Raw genomic sequence first — 19,137 nt, 5'->3', positions numbered from 1 at the left:
AGAACAGAATGTTGGTGAGAAGGACACTGGGAGAAGCAGAGGCCAGGCAGAGGGATAAACAAGTGCAAATATCTTCGGGTGGGAGTACATGAGTGGCAAGGGTAAGGACTGCCAAGGTCAGGGTTCCTGAAGCACAGTGAGCAAAGTGAAGGAAAGTGTGTGTGCGGGGGGAGATAAGGTCAGACCATGTAGGTAGGGACCAACTGGTAATGTGTGGATAGTTGCCTTCTTCCTTGGGTAAGATGAGAAGCCATTGGAGGGCTGTAGGCAGAGAAATGAAATCATTGTCAAAAGTAGCATGTTTAGGTTTCTGTCAAGCAGAAAACAAGTTCCGAGTTTCTGATTTACAGTTTTGCTTATGCATCTGTTTTAACCAGGACTCTTGGGGACTCTCTGACAAGGGACAGAGACTCAGCTCAAACTCTCCTATGTAAGGGAGGGAACTTATTAGCTCCCATAACTAAAAAGCCCATGAGTAATTTAGGCAGAGCTGGGGATGAATCCATATCATCAATAATCTGTCTCCTTTTCTCCTTCTTTCAGTTCTCCTTTCTTCTATGTTGACTTTATTTGCAGGTAAGCTTTAATTAATATAGCAAAAGGACCACTAGCAGCCCTAGATTTCATGCTGCTTAGTATTAGAGATTCTTTCTCTCCTACCATTCACATAATCCCCCCAAACAATACTGGTTGGCTCCCTTGGTCATGAGCCTAGTCCTACAATAATCAATGGTCGTTTCTAGAGATAGTTCTTTGACTAATTGGCTTAGATCACATGTCTACTTAAGGGTCAAGGAAGCAGACCTACAGGTTGGACTATCTAGGTGGGTGAGGAGCATTCACCAAAAGAAAAGTGTTATGTCAGGGCCACAAAGTTGTACAGCTTCAGAACTCTGATTCATGTTAATGTCTATATGAACGGGACCCACTGCAGTGTACAATCCCTAAGAGACCATACATGGTGGTCCCTCGTTCTCTAACCTAAGGAAGAGGGAAAAGAAGTTGTGCAGGCAAAAACAACAGGCATCCTCTAGTACATCTAATTACAAAACTAATCATTTACAACTTTAAGAAAGAACTTTTTTTTTAAAGTCTCCTTATGTAAAGTTGGCTGGACTTTTCACTTCCTGGAACAAAATATGACTCATAAAATGCAAATCTAGAGCAGAAATATACATACGTATATTATCTAAAGAATGATACCCCATATCCTAATTAGGGCACACTCTTGAGCTTAAGGCAAGCAAATGATTTGCCTTTGATAACAGTAGCATAAATGGAGTTATGGTTCACAAATGCATGGCTCTTCCTAAGAACTTTGGGCACTAATTTACTTCACAACTATAGATTGGCCCCTAATATTGCCAGGTACTATGTCAGGAATTACAAATATAGTGGGGGAACCAAACAAACCTGGTTCCTATCCTCATGGATTAAATGGGCATTGGACAATGAACACACAAATAAATATATACTTATATTGTGATAAGTATGAAGAAGGACAAGAACTGGGTTCTATCACAGAAAATTAACAGGAGGTTGGAGGTTAATTTAGATTGGGATCAGGGATTTATCTGAAGTTGTGCCATTTAGGCAGAATGCTGAGGGATAAATAGGAATTAGCCAGAAGAAGAGTGGGAGAGGAAGGGAGAGTATTCCAGGCAGAAGGAATAGTATGTGCAAAGGCCTTAAAGAGGTTCAGATATCACCAGACATCCCTGCCCAGGTCCAGAGACATTATCCCAGATACTTACCATTTCTATTGTTCGTTGCTTTCCATGATATTTCAAATTAACTAAATCACACACATTCCCCTCACATCATTACATAGTAGATGGAATGTTTAGATTTTCCCCCACTGATTATAATTTATATATATTAATGTATTGGTATACGAAGATGGCAAAGTGACCAAAAGAAATGGAATTGATGAAAGGATGATTATAATTATTTTATGCTGGCAATATATTTTCAAATGTTTTGCAGTCATTTACCACTTCTGTTTCCATAATTTCATGGTAGGAAAGAAGAAGACAAAAGGACTTAGAAAGAGCTGAGGATACCACCTATGGAGAGGAGGTTAGTATTTACAGGTAATTCTCTAAAGTTCTCTTCTGGCATCTGCTAAGTGAAGGACAGAAGCCTGGATGCTAACTACTGGGGAGGAGGAAAAACTCCGATGTCATAGTCCAGGCCTTTGATCTCCAAAGAGAAAATAGATGTCACACTCAGAAAGGGCTAATTTGGGGTGTCTTAAATATGAAAGGACTGTTCTCAAAGGTGTGTGTGTGTGTGTGTGTGTGTATGAGCTCTTAATACTAAGTCCACAGGGATGAGAAAAGATGGTTATTGGACCTAAGAGAAGAGACAAAGATAACTATCTATCTACAGAGAGTCATATAGAGTCATCTAGAGTTGCTACTCTGTATCAGAGAGGAGCAATGACTTTCAGTCAAGAGATACAGTCAGCTGGAGGCAACTTTATAGAAAGGGAACCATGAGTGGGTGGCGCCCAGATGGCTCAGTTGGTTAAGTGTCCCACTCTTGGTTTTGGCTCAGGTCGTGACCTCAGGGTTGTGAGAGCCAGCCCTGTGTCAAGTGACATGTGCAGTGAGGAGTCTACTTGAAGATTCTCTCTCTCTGCCCCTCCCCCCACTCATATATGTGCTCTCTCTCAAATAAATAACCTAAAAAAAAAACCCAAACAATGGAACAAAGGGATCAAGCAACCTGACCTCCTTCTCCTTCTTCCTTCTCTTTGACTTCTAACTGAACTCAACTAGAAGGCAGAAGTCATGAGCATCCACTGATGTGGTCCATAACAGGTCAACCTTCCAGGAAGAGAGTATGATGGAGAAGGAAGAGTAGATCTGACCTGAAGAATCACAAGAGACTTTGCCAGAATTCTCTACAGGATTTCTACCAATCCCCGGGTATTTAGGAAACTAACACTACATTGCCTAGATTGATCCAGTTCTTTTTGACCATATTTCATAGTTCATAGAGGCTGGATATATATTTAAACATATCTAAGTATTCATCTGCTGATTCCTAGATGCCCTGACAACTAGACAAGTAGTATCAATTCCTACTTTTCTAGTTTCAGAGTTATTTACTGCTTATTTTTCCCCCTACCCAGTCAATTCCTAAAAATGTACAGCCCCATAGACCTCTACAATTGTGTATACTTGGAATAATTCCCTAATTAAGGATGAGATACTTGAAGAAAGGCACTTTTGTCATACTGCTATCATCCTATCACTCATCTTGGTTTTTCAAAATATTATAGGAATTTTCAAATATGAAAACAGCGTGGAGAGTAATATAATGTGTACTCATATACCCACTACCACACAGATTAAGAAAATGTTAATATTTTGACATCCGTTTCTGAATTTTTATTTTTATTTTATTTTAAAGATTTTATTTATTTATTTGACAGAGAGACAGCGAGAGAGGGAACACAAGCAGGGGGAATGGGAGAGGAAGAAGCAGGCTTCCCACATCATGACCTGAGCTGAAGGCTGATGCTTAATGACTGAGCCACCCAGGCATCCCTGATTCTGAATTAAAAAAAAAAAAAATCACAGACAAGAGTGTAAGCCTTCTTATTACTATCATTACCTCCTCTATTTATTCATTCATTAATGCCTTCATTCATTACTTTCATTTTATTTTTTATTTATTTATTTATTTTTTTAAAAGATTATATTTATTTACTTGACACAGAGAGAGAGATCACAAGTAGGCAGAGAGGCAGGCAGAGAAAGCGGGGAAGCAGGCTGCCCGCTGAGCAGAGAGTCCGATGTGGAGCTCTATTCCAGGACCCTGGGATCATGACCCGAGCCGAAGGCAGAGGCCTAACCCACTGAGCCACTCAGGCGCCCCATTACTTTCATTTTAAAAGATTTATTGAACAACTACTTAGTATGCTATAAAAGCCACGGGATAAAAACAATAAGATTGAGACTTACTTCTTTTTCTCAAGATGTTCCCAATCTAGCAATGATATCCCTGAAACAGGTGATTGCCTATTTTCAGTGAGGGGTGTGAACATGCAAAAGCAGAGAGAAAAACCAAAGAAATGACAGCCTCTGCTTTGAAAAACTGGCAATATAAGATAATAGTGGAAACCGAAGAGTGAGATGGATGAAACCCCAATTGCTAACATAGTGACCACTTTGCCTCTTCTTGTTTCTGATAGAGTTGTACAGTAGATGCCCTTTTAGCAAATGAAAAACCTGCTATTAAATAGGTATTTGACATTAGTCAATTTTTATTACAGTTTCTAATACCTAGTCTGTACTGAGCATATAGACAGTATTAAGTGCTGAAAAAAAAACCCAATAGATAATTTCCAGGTCTAAAGTTGTACAACTGTATACATTTTTTAAATTGTAACTGAGGATAAGTATACTACATTGAAAAGCATAATGTATTCAAATTCCTCTTATTCATAATTGACGGTAAGTTCTCTAAAATCAGATAACTGTAAGGCTTGCCTATTAGATGAATAGTGGAAACTTTTCGCAAGGGAAACTATTCCTTTCAAGCTTGAATTTCTTCACATTCTGCCATTCTGCTGGGTCTGGTTTGTCTGGGTCTGCAATCAGGAAAATTGCAAGTCTATGTAGTATCTTGGCGCAATTTAGGAGGTGCCCCTTTGGCCTCATACACCCCTGGGAGCTTGTGCCTCTATGGGAAAACATAGGCTCCCTTTCCTCAGAGACAGCCCCAAACCACCCCACACCAGCCCCACTCACCCACTTCGCCCGGCCTGTTTGTGCACTGCACACACCGTACAACCAGGTGCCTTGTTGCTGGTGCCAAAAAAACATGGCTTTCAGCACACTACACCAAACACCTCCCAGTGCCAGGCACTTGGCCAGGTGCCGGAAATAAAAAGGAGAATAAGACAGAGTCTACCTTTGGTGTCTGGAAAGAGGGCCATATAAACAGATTACCACAATAAGACCTAGTAAAGTGATCAAAGAGAAACACAAACAGAATCACAAATGAAGGAACCACTCATTTTTCTCGCTTGGGGCTGTGGTCAAGGAAAATTCAGAGGAAAAGGCTTCTGAATTGGGGTTCATAGAATGAGTAGAAGTTCGTGAGGTGGGAAAAGGGCACTTGGGCTTTCGATAACAAGGATAAGCTTGGGAGTCTCTTCCCGTAGCTTCAGCCTCAGGAAAGCTTGGGCGGCAGCTCCAACACTTTGATCTAGGTTTTGGGTCCCACCATTTTTGTTGGGTTTGTCTGTGTCTCTTTTTGTCTTTGAAGTGATCCAGACAAGCTCAGCAGCGGGGCTCATATAAACAGCGTGAAAAAACAGTGTTCACTTGCCAGCACTGTCCCCCCACATAGCTCTCTTGGGAGTCTGCGGAGGCAGGAGGTGGCTGGTCAAAGGCCAGGGAGTTGGGAACGTGGCCAAATGGCCTCCTTGAAGATACAGCACACAAGGACATTCCAGGAAGAGGGAGCAGTATAATACATAGTATTTTGTTTGCCAGATGGAAATATCCTTAGTGACAAACATTTAATTTGGCTGCAGGTATGACCTTTGATTATGCAATAGAATTGTGGATCTCCTGGAATGTAAATTTTGAAAGACCTAGGTTGCTTATTTCCCTAGAAGGATCAGTTAGTTTTGCCCAGAAAAGCTGTTCAAAGACCGCGGACTACATTTCTGACTCTAATGAACCTTTCCCTCTGTTGGCATGTTCTACTGGTTGCTAGAAGAATCAGGAGGAGGCGTGTGCACAGCAGAGCTCCACAGAAGCCACCATCACCTGTCAGAAAAACAAGTAGGTGTGTGTCTTTTCTGCAGGGAGCTAGAGAGCGCTTCCCTGGGTCAGTAAGGGAGAGTGGTCAGAAGCAGGCATCCGACACTGTAGAGGGTGGGGGATCAGTGGCAATGACTTCTCTTTTGGCCCCTACCGTAGGTACTCTGACTTTGCTGTGATGTACGGAAATGACGGTGTCCTCTGAACCTGTTTGTGGAGTTCAAGGAGGACTAGAAGCTTCACTGGGCACTGTTCAGCACAATAGGAACAACAACAACAAACCTGCTGACTGTGTTTTTACTGATTAGTTGCAAACTAGCTATTCCAGGCCACACACTCATAAACTAGGCTCTCCTTTGATGACCTGTATGTTGAAATAAAAGGAGGTGGTGAGTTACGCAGCACCAGCCCTCAGGAACTGCCTGAGGGCCCTCGTTGCAACAATCTGATAACAGCAACAAGAGCTAGGCAGTACCTCCCCGCCCATGTTTGTGATCCTCCAGTGCCCGAAACTCTCCTCTGGAGGCTCCCACTGACTAGGGAATGGAAAACCTTGGCCTATCTTAGTACCCAGGTAGGAGTCATCAATGAGAACACGAGACAAACTCAAGAACACTTTGTAAACACAAAAGAACATTCCTGCAAAGTAGGCAGGCCCATTAAAACATGGCAGGTAAAAAAATAACAAAATAAAATGAAATAAAAAAGACCAAGGGCAGCCACATTGAGCTGAAGGGTATCTAAGTTGTTGGTCAGTTTGTATCTAAGGATCCTGCAAAAGGGATCACATGTCAATGAATAGCACTGGGAAAGTATCATTCTCCAAAATGTCTTCAATCACCCTATAAAGGCTTCACATTCTTCAGCTCAGGAATGAAAAACATACCCCATTCTATCTGGCGCATATGCCAAAAATCCAGGAGCCATAATTTATTTCTCTCTCTTTTCTCCATTACTTTCCTCCCATTAGTCTGTTAGCAAGCCGACCTCCAAATTATATACTTTTGTCCTCTTCTTTTTATGTCCACTACCACCATCCCACTCCAAGCCACAATAATCTCTTGCCCAGACAACCTCAATAGCCCATGGACTGGTTTCTCTATACTCACTTTGGCTCCCCTCCATCTCTGATTTCAGTATGGAAAGGTCTTTCTAAGCATTAACTGATGGAAGAAATTAACAAAGGATGAGTTACACATATTTGACAACAAAGAAAGCTTAAAATTCTGAATGTCAAAAAAATATCACCACACATATCCCTTAGCAGAAGTGAGAGGGTTGGAGCAAAGAGAAATTTCAATTTCCACTATGCATGTTTCTGTAGTCTTTAATTTAGTTAGTGCATATATGTGTCTTTTATTTTTTTATTCTTTATTTTTTAAAGACTATATTTATTTATTATTTGTCAGAGAGAGAGAGAGAGAGCGAGCGCACAAGCAGGCAGAGTGTCAGGCCTAGGCAGAGAGAAAAGCTGGCTCCCCGCTGAGCAAGGAGCCCAGTGTGGGATTTGATCCCAGGACCCTGGGATCATGACCTGAGCCAAAGGCAGTGGCTTAACCGACTGAGCCACCCAGGCATCCCTGTATTTGTCTTTTAAAATAAAGAAAATTGCACACACCAAAACATGTTATAAACAACTAAAAATAAACAACAAATTGGAAAAGTATTTGACACAAATATAAGACTTAATAGATTTGATAGTCTTAATATATAAAAGCTCATACAAATCAAAAAGAAAAACATTAAGATCATCAGCATTAAAATGGGTAAGGAAAGGGTTCTCTGGGTGGCTCAGGGCGTTGAGCAGTCAATTCTGGTTTTCAGCTCAGGTTATGATTTCATGGGTCGAGGGACTGGGCACTCAGCAGTGAGTCTGCTTGAAGATTCTCTCCCTCTGCTCCTCTCCCTCTCCCTGCTTGCGCATGTATGTGCATGTGCACACTTACTCTCGCAAATGAATAAATAAATCTTTTAAAAAATGGGTAAGAAAAAATTATACTTTGAAATAAACTACTAGGTTTTTAACAAAAAAAGGATATTGACAATAAATCACTGAAAATAAAATACATATGTTGTAAAGAAAAAAGTCCTATCTCATTAATAATCAACTAAGCGAAAAATAAAAGTGAGATAACACTTTTTACATTTTAGGGTACCAAGACTTAAAAAAAATTTAATAAATCTCACTTTCATCCATATTTTGTGAGAATACATAATTTCTTTGGTAAGAATTTTGGCAGTGTGGGCGTCTGGGTGGCTCAGTGGGTTAAGCTTCTGCCTTCGGCTCAGGTCATGATGTCAGGGTGGTGGGATTGAGTCCAGCAAAGGCTCTCTGCTCGGCAGGGAGCCTGCTTCCTCCTCTCTCTCTCTGCCTACTTGTAATCTCTCTCTGTCAAATAAATAAATAAAATATTTTATAAAAAAAAGAATTTTGGTAATGTCAGGTATCTCAAAAGTTCACAGCCTCCTCCCCCTTTTAAAAAGATATTTTATTTATTTAAGAGAGAGAGAGTGAGAGAGAGACAGTGCAAGAGCATGGGAGGAGGCGCAGAGTGGAGGGAGAAGCAGACTCCTGGCTAGGCAGGGAGCCCAAGGCAGGGCTAGATCCCAGGGCCCTGAGATCATGATCTGAACCAAAGGAAGACCCTTAACTGACTGAGCCACTCAGATGCTCCAAAAGTTCACAGCCTTTGACTAGTGATTTTATTTCTAGAAATTTATCACAAGGTAATAAAATTATAGATATGGACAAAGATTAAATTATAGTGGTTCATCAAAGAATTATTTATAAAATCAAAAACTGGGGAAAACATAAGGCTCAAATAATAAGAGCACATTTAAATAAATGGCATTATTTCTAACATTAAGGTAAATTATAATAGTGCCATCAAAAATATTTCTGGGGGCACCTGGGTGGTACAGTTGGTTAAGTGTCTGCCTTTGAGTCAGATTATGATCTCAGGGTCCTGGGACTGAGTACCCCTTCAGGCTCTCTGCTCAGGGAGTCCGCTTCTCTCTCTCACTCTCAAATTAAAAAAAAAAAAAATCTTAAAAAAATGTTTATGAAGTCTCAATGTACTAAAAATACTTACTTTCCATAAGTTAGATATAAAATTAACATAATTCTAATAAAAATAAATTTAGAATCTTTTCAATAGAAAAATGGATCCTAAAAGTCAAATGGAAAAATAAACAAGAATGGCCAGGAAAACACTGGCAAGGGAAAAAAGCAATAAGAAAGGACCAGTTTTACCAGATATATATGAAAACATATTTTATGCCAAGAGTTAAGAGAGTACAGTACTAGAATATGAACAGAGAGATAAATGGAACAGTACGGACACAAAATACATACATTAGTTCATTCCATGGAAAAGGAAGCATCTTAAGACAAAGGGGAAAAGGTCGACCCATGGGTAAACAATGTCACGACAACTAGAAAGATACAAAGAAAACAGCTGGATCCATGTCTTTGCAACATTTATCTCCTCCCAAAAAAAACCCCCAAGAAAGACATAGAAATATAAAAATTAAAACTCTAGAAGTACTAGAAGAAAACAAAGATTAAAAAAATTTTAAATGGGAAGGTCTTTATAATGATGATTCAAAATCCAGAATTTAAAAATAAATACTAAGTCTGACTATATAAAATATATATTCTAAATATATTCTAAAATTTCTACATGGGAAGATTCTACAAGAAAAGTCAAAGCCAAAACAAACTGGGAAAAAAGTTGTAATCTATGTCCCAGACAGAGGGCTAATCTCTCTCATGTGTACAGAGCTCCTATAAATCAATATGGAAGGCCTGTAACCCATAGTAAAGTGGGCAAAGCTTATGAAATGACAGTTTAGTTCCTTACAAATTTTAGGATTATTTGTTCTATCTCCGTGGAAAATGGTGATGGTATTTTGATAGGGATTTCACTGAATGTGTAGATTGCTTTGGGTAGCATAGACATTTTATTTTTATTTATTTATTTTTAAAAAGATTTTATTTATTTATTTGACACAGAGAGAGAGCGAAAGAGATCACTGGTAGGCAGAGAGGCAGGCAGAGAGAGAGGAGGAAGCAGGCTCCCTGCTGAGCAGAGAGGCCGATGCAGGCCTCAATCCCAGGACCCTGGGATCATGACCTGAGCCGAAGGCAGAGGCTTTTAACCCACTGAGCCACCCAGGCGCCCCCTCACCATTTTTTTATCAGTACATACTGGTTCATTTAACTACTCTTCTAGTGGTAGACACTTGTTTTTCTCTATTCACTTCCTGTCACAACCAGTGCTTAAATTATCAGCTTTGTACATCATTTTTGCATGCAAATGCATAAATATATTCCCAGAAGTAGAATTTCTGGGTCGAAATTACATTTTTAATGGATGCTGCTAAGTTCTCTTCATAGGATTCATGGCATTTTGTACTCCTACCAGCTGTGAGAGAACCCATTTCTCCACAGCCTTGCCGAAAGTTTGGACATTTTTGCTAATTGGGTAAGTAAAAAAGTAGTATTTCATTTTATTTTAATTTGCATTTCTCTTTAGAGTGAAGATGAAGGGCATCTGGGTGATTCAGTCAGTTTAGCATCTGATTCTTGATTTTGGTTCAGGTCATGACCTTAGGGTCCTCAGAATCCCACCCCCCGCACCCCACCACACCCCATCCCCCCCCCCCCCCCTGGACTCCACACACAGCAGGGAATCTGCTTGAGGATTTTCTCTTCCGCTCACCCTGCTTACTCTCCTCTTTCTCTCTCTCTCAAATAAATAAATAAATCCTTTTTAAAAATTCTTCATCTCCCTCTGCCCCTCTCCTTCCACCCTCCCTCTCCCTCTTGAAAAGTGAAAAGAGAATCTTTTCCATACTTTTGAATCATATTCATAGTGAGAATATTTTTAATTCTTATATCCTTTCCTAAAATTGTCTTTTTAACTTAAAACGTGTCATTTATTTGTCAATATTTTAAAAATATATATTTTTTTCTTTTAAGTAAACTCTGTGACCAACATGGGGCTCAAATTCAACCCCAAGATCAAGAGTCCCACACTCTACCAAATGAGCCAGCCAGGCACCCCTATTTGCCAATATTTTGACATAGGGCCAAAGCCTTTTCTTTGAGCCTGGTGCCCTCACTGGGGATCCTTGCTATCTCTTTTTTGCATAAATTGCACCTATAATGTGTTATCCAAAATTTTAAATTTCAACTTCTTTAAAGTGGCGTGAAATCTTAAAGAGTCTTGAAAAGGACATCCAATAGAGAATTCTTCCTTTTTTTTTTTTTTTTAAGTTTTGGGGTAGAATTTAGTGATTCATCAGTTCCATGTAACACCAGTGCTCATTACACCAAGTGCTCTCCTTAATGCCCATCACCCAGTTATCCCATCCCCCCCACCCACCTCCCTCCAGAAATCTTCAGTTTGTTTCCTACAGTTAACAGTCTCTTGTGGTTTGCCTCCCTCTCTGTTTTCATCTTATTTTATTTTTCCTTCCCTTCCCCTATGATCATGTTTTGTTTCTGACTTATTTCACTTAGCATAATACCCTCTAGTTCCATCTACATCATTGCAATGACAAGATTTCATTTTTTGATGGCCAAGTAATATTCCCTGGTGTATGTATACCATTTCTTCTTTACCCATTCATCTGTCGATGGACATGTGAGCTCTTTCCTTATTTTGGCTATTGTGGACACTGCTGCTATAAACATTGGGGTGCATGTACCCTTTCAAATCACTATATTTGTATCCTTTGGTTAAATACCCAGTAATGCAGTTACTGGATTATCGGGTGGTTCTATTTTTAACATTTTGAGGAACCTCCATACTGTTTTCCAGAGTACCTGCTCCAGTTTGCATTCCCATCAACAGTATAAGAGGGTTCCCCTTTCTCTACATCCACACCAACATCTGCTGTTTTCTGAGTTGTTAATTTTAGCCATTCTGACTGATGTGAGGTGGTATCTTCTTGTGGTTTTGATTTGTATTTCCCTGATGCTCAGTGATATTGAGCATTTTTTCATGAGCCTGTTGGCCATTTGGATGTCTTCTTTGGAGAAATGTCTGTACATGTCCTCTGCCCATTTCATGACTGGATTTTTTGGTTTTGGCTGTTGAGTTTCATAAGTTCTTTATAGATTTTGGGTATTAGCTAGTTATCTGATAAGTCATTTGCAAATATATTCTCCCATTCCATAGGTTGCCTTTAAGTTCTGTTGACAGTTTCCTTTGCTGTGCAAAAGCTTTTTATCTTGATGAAGTCCCAGCAGTTCATTTTTTTGTTTCCCTTACTTTTGGAGATGTGTAGAACAAGAAGTTGCTGCATCTGAGGTCAAAGAGGTTGCTGCCTGTGTTCTCCTCCAGGGTTTTGATAGATTCCTGTCTCACATTTAGGTCTTTCATCCATTTTGAATTTATTTTTGTGTATGGTGTGAGAAAGTGATCCAGTTTCATTCTTCTGCATGTTGCTGTCCAATTTTCCCAACACCGTTTCTTAGACTATCTTTTTTTCCATCGGATTTCTTTCTTGCTTTGTCGAAGATCAGTTGACTATAGAGTTTAAGGTCCATTTCTGGGTTCTCTATTCCATTCCATTGATCTATGTGTTTGTGCCAGTACCATACTGTCTTGATGATTATAGCTTTGTAGTAGAGCTTGAAGTCCAGAATTGTGGTGCCTCCATCTTTGGTTTTCTTTTTCAACAGTACTTTGGCTATTAAGAAACCCAGGAATAAATCTAACCAAAGAGGTACTCTTTGTTTGTACTCTGAAAACTATACAACACCTATAAAAGAAATCGAAGAAGACACAAAGAAATGGAAAAACATTCATGCTCATGGAATGGAAGAACAAATATTGTTAAAATGTCTACGTTTCTGCCTACTTGTGATCTCTGTCAAATAAATAAATAAAATCTAAACAAAAAAAATGGTGAAACTCACTATGAACTTCTATGGAAGTGTCTATGACAGAAATTATGATAATGTGAACAATATACTTTTATGTAAAAATGTGGGGAGGAGAATAAAATCTATATTCATATTTGCATATATATGCATAAATAAAGGAAAGGATACTGTATTAGTTATTTATGGCGCTATAACAAATTGCCCCAAACCTTAATGGATTAAAACAACCAGTATTTAATACTTCATAGGACTTTTGAGGGCTGAGGATCAGGAAGTGGCTTTGCTAGGTGGCCCTGGGTGGCTCTGGGACAGGGTCTCTCATGAAGCTGCAGGGAAGTTGTCACCCAGGGCTGCAGTCATCTGAAGGGGCTGGAATGTCTGCTACTAAGCTCACTCCTGACTGCTGGCAGGAGGTGTCAGAGGCCAGATGGGCCTCTCCCTGCTCACATGCATGGCAGCTGGCTTCCCACGGAGCAAGTGACAGGTGGGGTGGAGGTGGATATCCCAAGATGGCAAGGACAGACCTTTCATCACCTCATCTCAGAAGAGGAATATCGGTCTATTTGTTAGAAGCAAATACACTTCATGCTCATGGGGAAGGAAATTAAGCCTGATCTCTGCAAGAAAGGAGTTATTTTACAATTTGTGGACATGGTTTTTAAACTACCACAGATACATACTAACTAATGATAGTGCTTACCTAGGAGTAATGGGAGAGTGAGGAGATGGGCAGATACGGAATAGGTCAGAGAAAAACTTTCACTGGTATCTTCAATTGTGGTAAAATATATATAACAAATTTATCATCATAACCATTTTTAAGGGTTGTGCATTATTAAGTCCATTCCCATTGTCATGCAACCGTCACCACCATCTGGCTCCAGAATTCTTGTCAAAACTCAAACCCTGTACCCATCGGATAATAACTGCTCCCTCCCTCCCCTACAGCCCTGGCAACCACCATTCCTTCTAGCTCTGAATTTGACTGCTCCGGGTACCATATATAGGAGGAATCATATAGGGTGTGTCCTTTTGTGACTGACTTATTTCACCTAGCATGATGTCCTCAAGGTTCATTCACATAATAGCATGTCAGAATTTCTTTCCTTTTTAAGGCTGAATAATATTCCACTGTATGGATAGATCCTATTTTTACCCATTCATCAATAAGTGAACATGTGGTTTGCTTCTACCCCTTGGCTATCATGAATGATACTGCTATGAACAACTGTGTACAAATATCTCTGAGTCCTCACTTGTATATTTTTATATTACAATTTTTCAAACCATGGAAATTGTATTAATAATCAGTTGCTGCATAACGACAACTTTTTATTTCTCCTGGTTCTGTGGGTTGGCTGGGTGGTTGCTCTGCTTGTTTACCTGGCCTTGGTAATGTGGTAGCGTTCAGCCGGGAGATGTGGTGGGCCTGAAGGTCCAAGTTGGCCTTGTCCATGTGGCTGTCAGTTGGTCTTGGCTCTTGCTTTCCTCCCCATGACTTCTAAGCCTCTGGTAGGTTAGACCAACTTCCTTGCATGGAGGACACAGAGAAGTGTTCAAGACAGGGAAAGCAGAAGCTGCAAGGTTTCTGAGGCAAATGCTCTGGAACTTGCACAATGTTACTTTTGTTATCTTCTCGTGGTCAAAGCAAATGTCAAAGACAGCTCAGATTTCAGATAGAGAAAGACAAAAGCCACATGATTTCACTTACAGGTGAAATCTAAAGAACAAAACAAACAATAACAACAACAACAAAAAAGACCTTTTTGAGAGCCACCAGAACAGAGTTTTTTTTTTTCAAGATTTTATTTTTTTGTCAGAGAGAAAGAATAAGCAGGGGGAATGGCAGGTAGAGGCAGAGGGAGAAGCAGGCTTCCCACCAAGCAAGGAAGGAGTCGGATGTGGAGCTCAATCCCAGGATCCGGGATCATAACCAAGCCGAAGGCAGACATTTAACTGACTGAGCCACCCAGGCATCCCACAAACAGACTGTTAAATACTGAGAACAAACAGGTGGTTTACCAGAGGAGAGATGGGTGGAGGGGGATGGGTAGAATAGATAAAGGGGATTAAGAGGTACAAACTTCCAGGTGTAAGATAAATGAATCATAGAGATGAAAAGAACAGCATAGGAAATAAAATCAGGGATAAAATATTGTTATACTGTCGTATGGTGACAGATGGAGACTACACACACGGTGATGATAACTGAGTAACGTATAGAATAGTTGAATTACGATGTTGTACAACTGAAACTAATGTAACACTGACAGCTAACTGTGCTTCAAAAAAAATACCCCCCAAAACAAAAAAACCAGCTCAGCTTCAAGGTGTGGGGAACAGACTCTACCTCTTTAGTTGCAAGAACCCTCTGGCCATATTTAGGGGCACCTGGGTGGTGCTGCTGGTTAAGCGTCCCGTTCTTGGTTTTGACTCGGGTCATGATTTTGGGGTCCTGGGGTTCAGCCGCAAGTTGGGCTCTGCACTCAGGGTAGAGTTTGCCTGAGATTCTCTCTCTCTCTCTCTTTCCCCCTCTGCCCCTCCTGCTTGCACTGTCTCTCTCTAGAAAAAAAAAAAAAATCTTAAAAAAAAAATCTGTGGCCATTATTTAACCTACCACAGGAACATATTACTTACTCCAAAACATTAAATAAAAATGTCTAGAAGTAAATTTTAATGGTATGGAAAAATTTATGTCATATTTTAATAAACAGAGCAAAACTATACACAAATTACGATTTATACATGTACCACCATGGCCTTCTGGCTTCCCTGCTGCCTCCCTGACTCCTCTGTGTTTGGTCTTTTTTCCCTGTCTCCACGTGAGATAATGGCTCAACCCAAAATGCTTAAGTCGTAAAGAATATGGCTTGTTTCACTAACAGAGGGCTGGAAGGAAGGCAGCGGCAGTGGCTGCAAATGCGGCTACTGCTAATGTCAGCAGGGCCCAGAGCCCGCTCAGCGGTTTAGCCAGATGCTCACGCTAGTCTCCATCAGGGCCACACAGTGGAGGCTTCGGTGACAGGCGTCCCGTTCAGAACAGACGACCTCAGGGGGAGAAGAGGTAGGTGTCTTCCTGGTGTCTCTCTGTCCCCTCACCTCTTCATTTTGAAAAATCTTAAACATACGGAAAAGCTGAGAGTAATAACGAGGACCCCTATACCAGCCCCCTAGATTCAACAATTGGTAACATTTTGCTACGTGCCACAATTGCTCAATCTCTCTTCTTCACTCTTTTTCCTGTATCATTTGAAAGTAAGCTGCAGACATCACGGCACTGCACCCCTGCACGATTCAGCCTATATTTCCTTTTATATAAAGATTTTATTTTTTTATTTGAGAGAGAGACAGTGAGCACAAGTTGGGGGGAGGGGCAGAGGGAGAGGGAGAAGCAGGTTTCCCCACTGAACTCCATGCCTGATGCCTGACATCAGGCTTGACCCCAGGACCCAGAGATCATGACTTGAGCCAAAGTCAGACACTTAACTGACTGAGCCACCCAGGTACCCCAACAGCCAATATTTTTGGAGAATAAATATGTCTCCTATAGATCCCCAATAACAGCACACTTAAGAAAAATTAACAGTAATTCCCTAGTATCACTTACTATGCAGTCCAAGTTCAAGTTTCCTCAGTAGTCCCTAAAATGTATTTTAAAACTTATCTTTTTTATACCAGAATCCAATCAAGTTTTATACACTGCATTCGGTTTTATTTTTTTCTTTAGCCCCTTTTCATTTAGAACATTCCCTCAATTTGATTCTCATTGCATTGTGTTGCATTGTGTTTTTCTTTTGAATCATTCTGATATATTTTCTCATGATGCCATTTATTTTGTTCCTCTCGTCTTTGTATTTCTGGTGAACTTCAAAATTAGATTTAGGCACTTAACTAGATTTATGCTAAATCTTTTACAATAATATTTCTTAGGTGGTTTATTGTACCTTTATTAGCGAGGCAAATTTCTCAGAAGCCCCATAGTAAACTTTTTCGTAAGTGCCACTGGACAGAGCAGGGAACCATGCACTGGCCTAGTCACTGGTGATGGAAGTGCAAATACCATGCTTTTTCATTCATAAGATGTATCTCTATAGGCTGAGGGTGGTATCTGGCCCCTTGAAGGGAGGAAGGTGGACACATGTACAAAAAGGGTTCTGCCAGGTGGAGGAAGCTAGGATGCAGTGTTTTTCTGACCCCTCCCATGAACTGGCAAGTTTCGCTGGTGCTACCTTCACCCACATGATATCCACACAACTTCTCTCTGTCTCCACTATCGCACCTGTCCACATCACCAACAATGCTGGCCCAGGCTCCAGCCACAAGCTCCTAACCAGTCTTCCTGTTCCCAGTCTAGTATCCAGACACCAGAGCTGTCTTTTAAAATCTAAATTGGATTATGCCCAACCCCTGCTTTAATCCCTCCAGGGGATTCCTTGGGCACTAAAATACTCCTGTCTCAACTTAGCCCACAACACATTACATCTCTCGGTTCCTGCTTACCTCTCCACTTTGACTAGGCCTACCGTCCTGCACATGCAGTAAATGCTAGCTACTCAGGCTTTCACTCTTCGAATGCACTGGACACTCTAGTGATTCAGGGTTTGTGCACACAGAGTTCCCTCTCCTGGAACACTACCCCCTGCCTCCCCACACACTTTGCCCGGTAGCAGAATCTAGTGGTTGTTATGGGCTCAAACTGTCTTTCCCCGAACTTGTATCTTGAAGCCCTAACCTCCAGTACCTCAGAATGTGACTGTTATTTAAAGATAGGGTTTTCAAAGACGTAATTAAGGTAAAATGAGGTCATTAGGGTAGGTCCTAATCCCTTGACTGATGTCCTTATAAAAGATAATATGAGGACACAGACACAGAGGACAGAGCATGTAAAGACACAGGGAGAAGGGGGCCATTTACCAGTCAAGGAGAGAAGCCTCTGAAGAAATCAACCCTGCAGACATTTTGATCTTGGACATCAAGCCTCTAAAAGTGAACGAAAATAAATTTCTGTTGTTTAAGTCCCCCAGTCTGTGGTATGTCATTAGGGCAGCCCTTGCAAACTGATCCACACTCAGCACAGAGCCCATTGCAGGGCTTGATCTCACAACCCTGAGACTATGATCTGAGCTGAAATCAAGAGTTAGACATCTAGCGGACTGAGCCACCCAGGTACCACTTTTTGCTCCTTTTAAACAGTCTTTCTTAATATTTTCTCTACAGAGCTGACTTGTGTTAAGTGCTGTTTATGGGCCAGACACAGCCTAGGTGCCTTACATGCATTAACTTACTTAATTCTCATAAGAACCTTATGAGGTAGGATTATTATTTCCATTTCATAGGGGTGGAATCTGAGGCATAAGAAAAGGTAAATCTGTCACCCAAGGTCACAGAGATAGGAAGTGGAGCCAGGATCTGAGTCCAGGTTTCTCATCAGCTATGAAGCCACAGATGTATGTGAAGGAAAAAAAAAAAAAAAAAAGCGAAAAACAACAAAACTGATGGACCTGACCAACTATATTACATTAGATATAGAAGAGGAAAACGGAAGGATGACTCCAAAGTGTTTCCTCTAGTTGTGAGAGGGGGAATACTGTTCAGATAAAGAGACTCAGAAGGGCAGTAGTTTGATTTGGTTTTTAGCCGGTGGAATTTGAAGTAATGGTAAGACGTCAGGATAGAAACGTCCTGCTGGGCAGGAGCTCAGAACTGGAGATATTAGATGAGTGATTTTTTTTTTTTTTTTTTATGGATCAGGTTTAAATTGTGGTATCGAAAACACTAGCGTGTGTCTGTCAGAGCTAAAGGACAGAAACCCAGAGGGAAAAGAGAACATGATGCGGGAGGGACTGAGGTCCTGCGCAGGCTGCAGAGAGGCGGTCTCAGGGAGTAAAACTAAAGCAGGGTGAACAGGCTGGAGTTCCGAAGGTCCAGGCAACAGGGTACACTCTTTTGGGTTTAAGGAGATGGAGTCACAAATGCAAATAGCTAGGGTTGAGGCTGAAAAGTAGAGGCCATAATCGTGGAGGGGTGTTATCCAATGCACAGTAAAGGCTGTCAAGCAAGCAAGCAAGGATCATGATCAGATGGATAGTTTAGAAAGAATCTGTCTGGCTACCGCATGAATAGTCCCGGCAGGTGTCACTGGGATCCAGACAGAGGCAGGGATGGCTTGGACCAGGGCAGGTCTTGGCAACTAGACCCAGCTCTAATATTTGAAAGGCCGCGGGTCTAAGACCAAAGAAAGCTCACATATCATGTGACAAATACTTAAAAGTTGTAAGTTAAGCTAGTAAACTGTCCAATACCATATTCTCTATCCTCCTACCTCGATAAATACATTTTCAGAAGGACCTGGAAGGAAGGCGGAGAGCCGGGGCGGAGTCCACCGGATTTCGGAGCGGGTTTTCTGGAACCCACAGGGCAGAAGAGCGCGGTGGCGGCCCAGATGCAGAGGAC

The sequence above is a fragment of the Lontra canadensis genome, unplaced genomic scaffold, assembly GCF_010015895.1.
Source record: "Lontra canadensis isolate GAN:19392208 unplaced genomic scaffold, GSC_riverotter_1.0 scaffold15, whole genome shotgun sequence".
NCBI classification, from domain to species: domain Eukaryota; kingdom Metazoa; phylum Chordata; class Mammalia; order Carnivora; family Mustelidae; genus Lontra; species Lontra canadensis.
Note: the sequence above shows the minus strand (reverse complement) of the source record.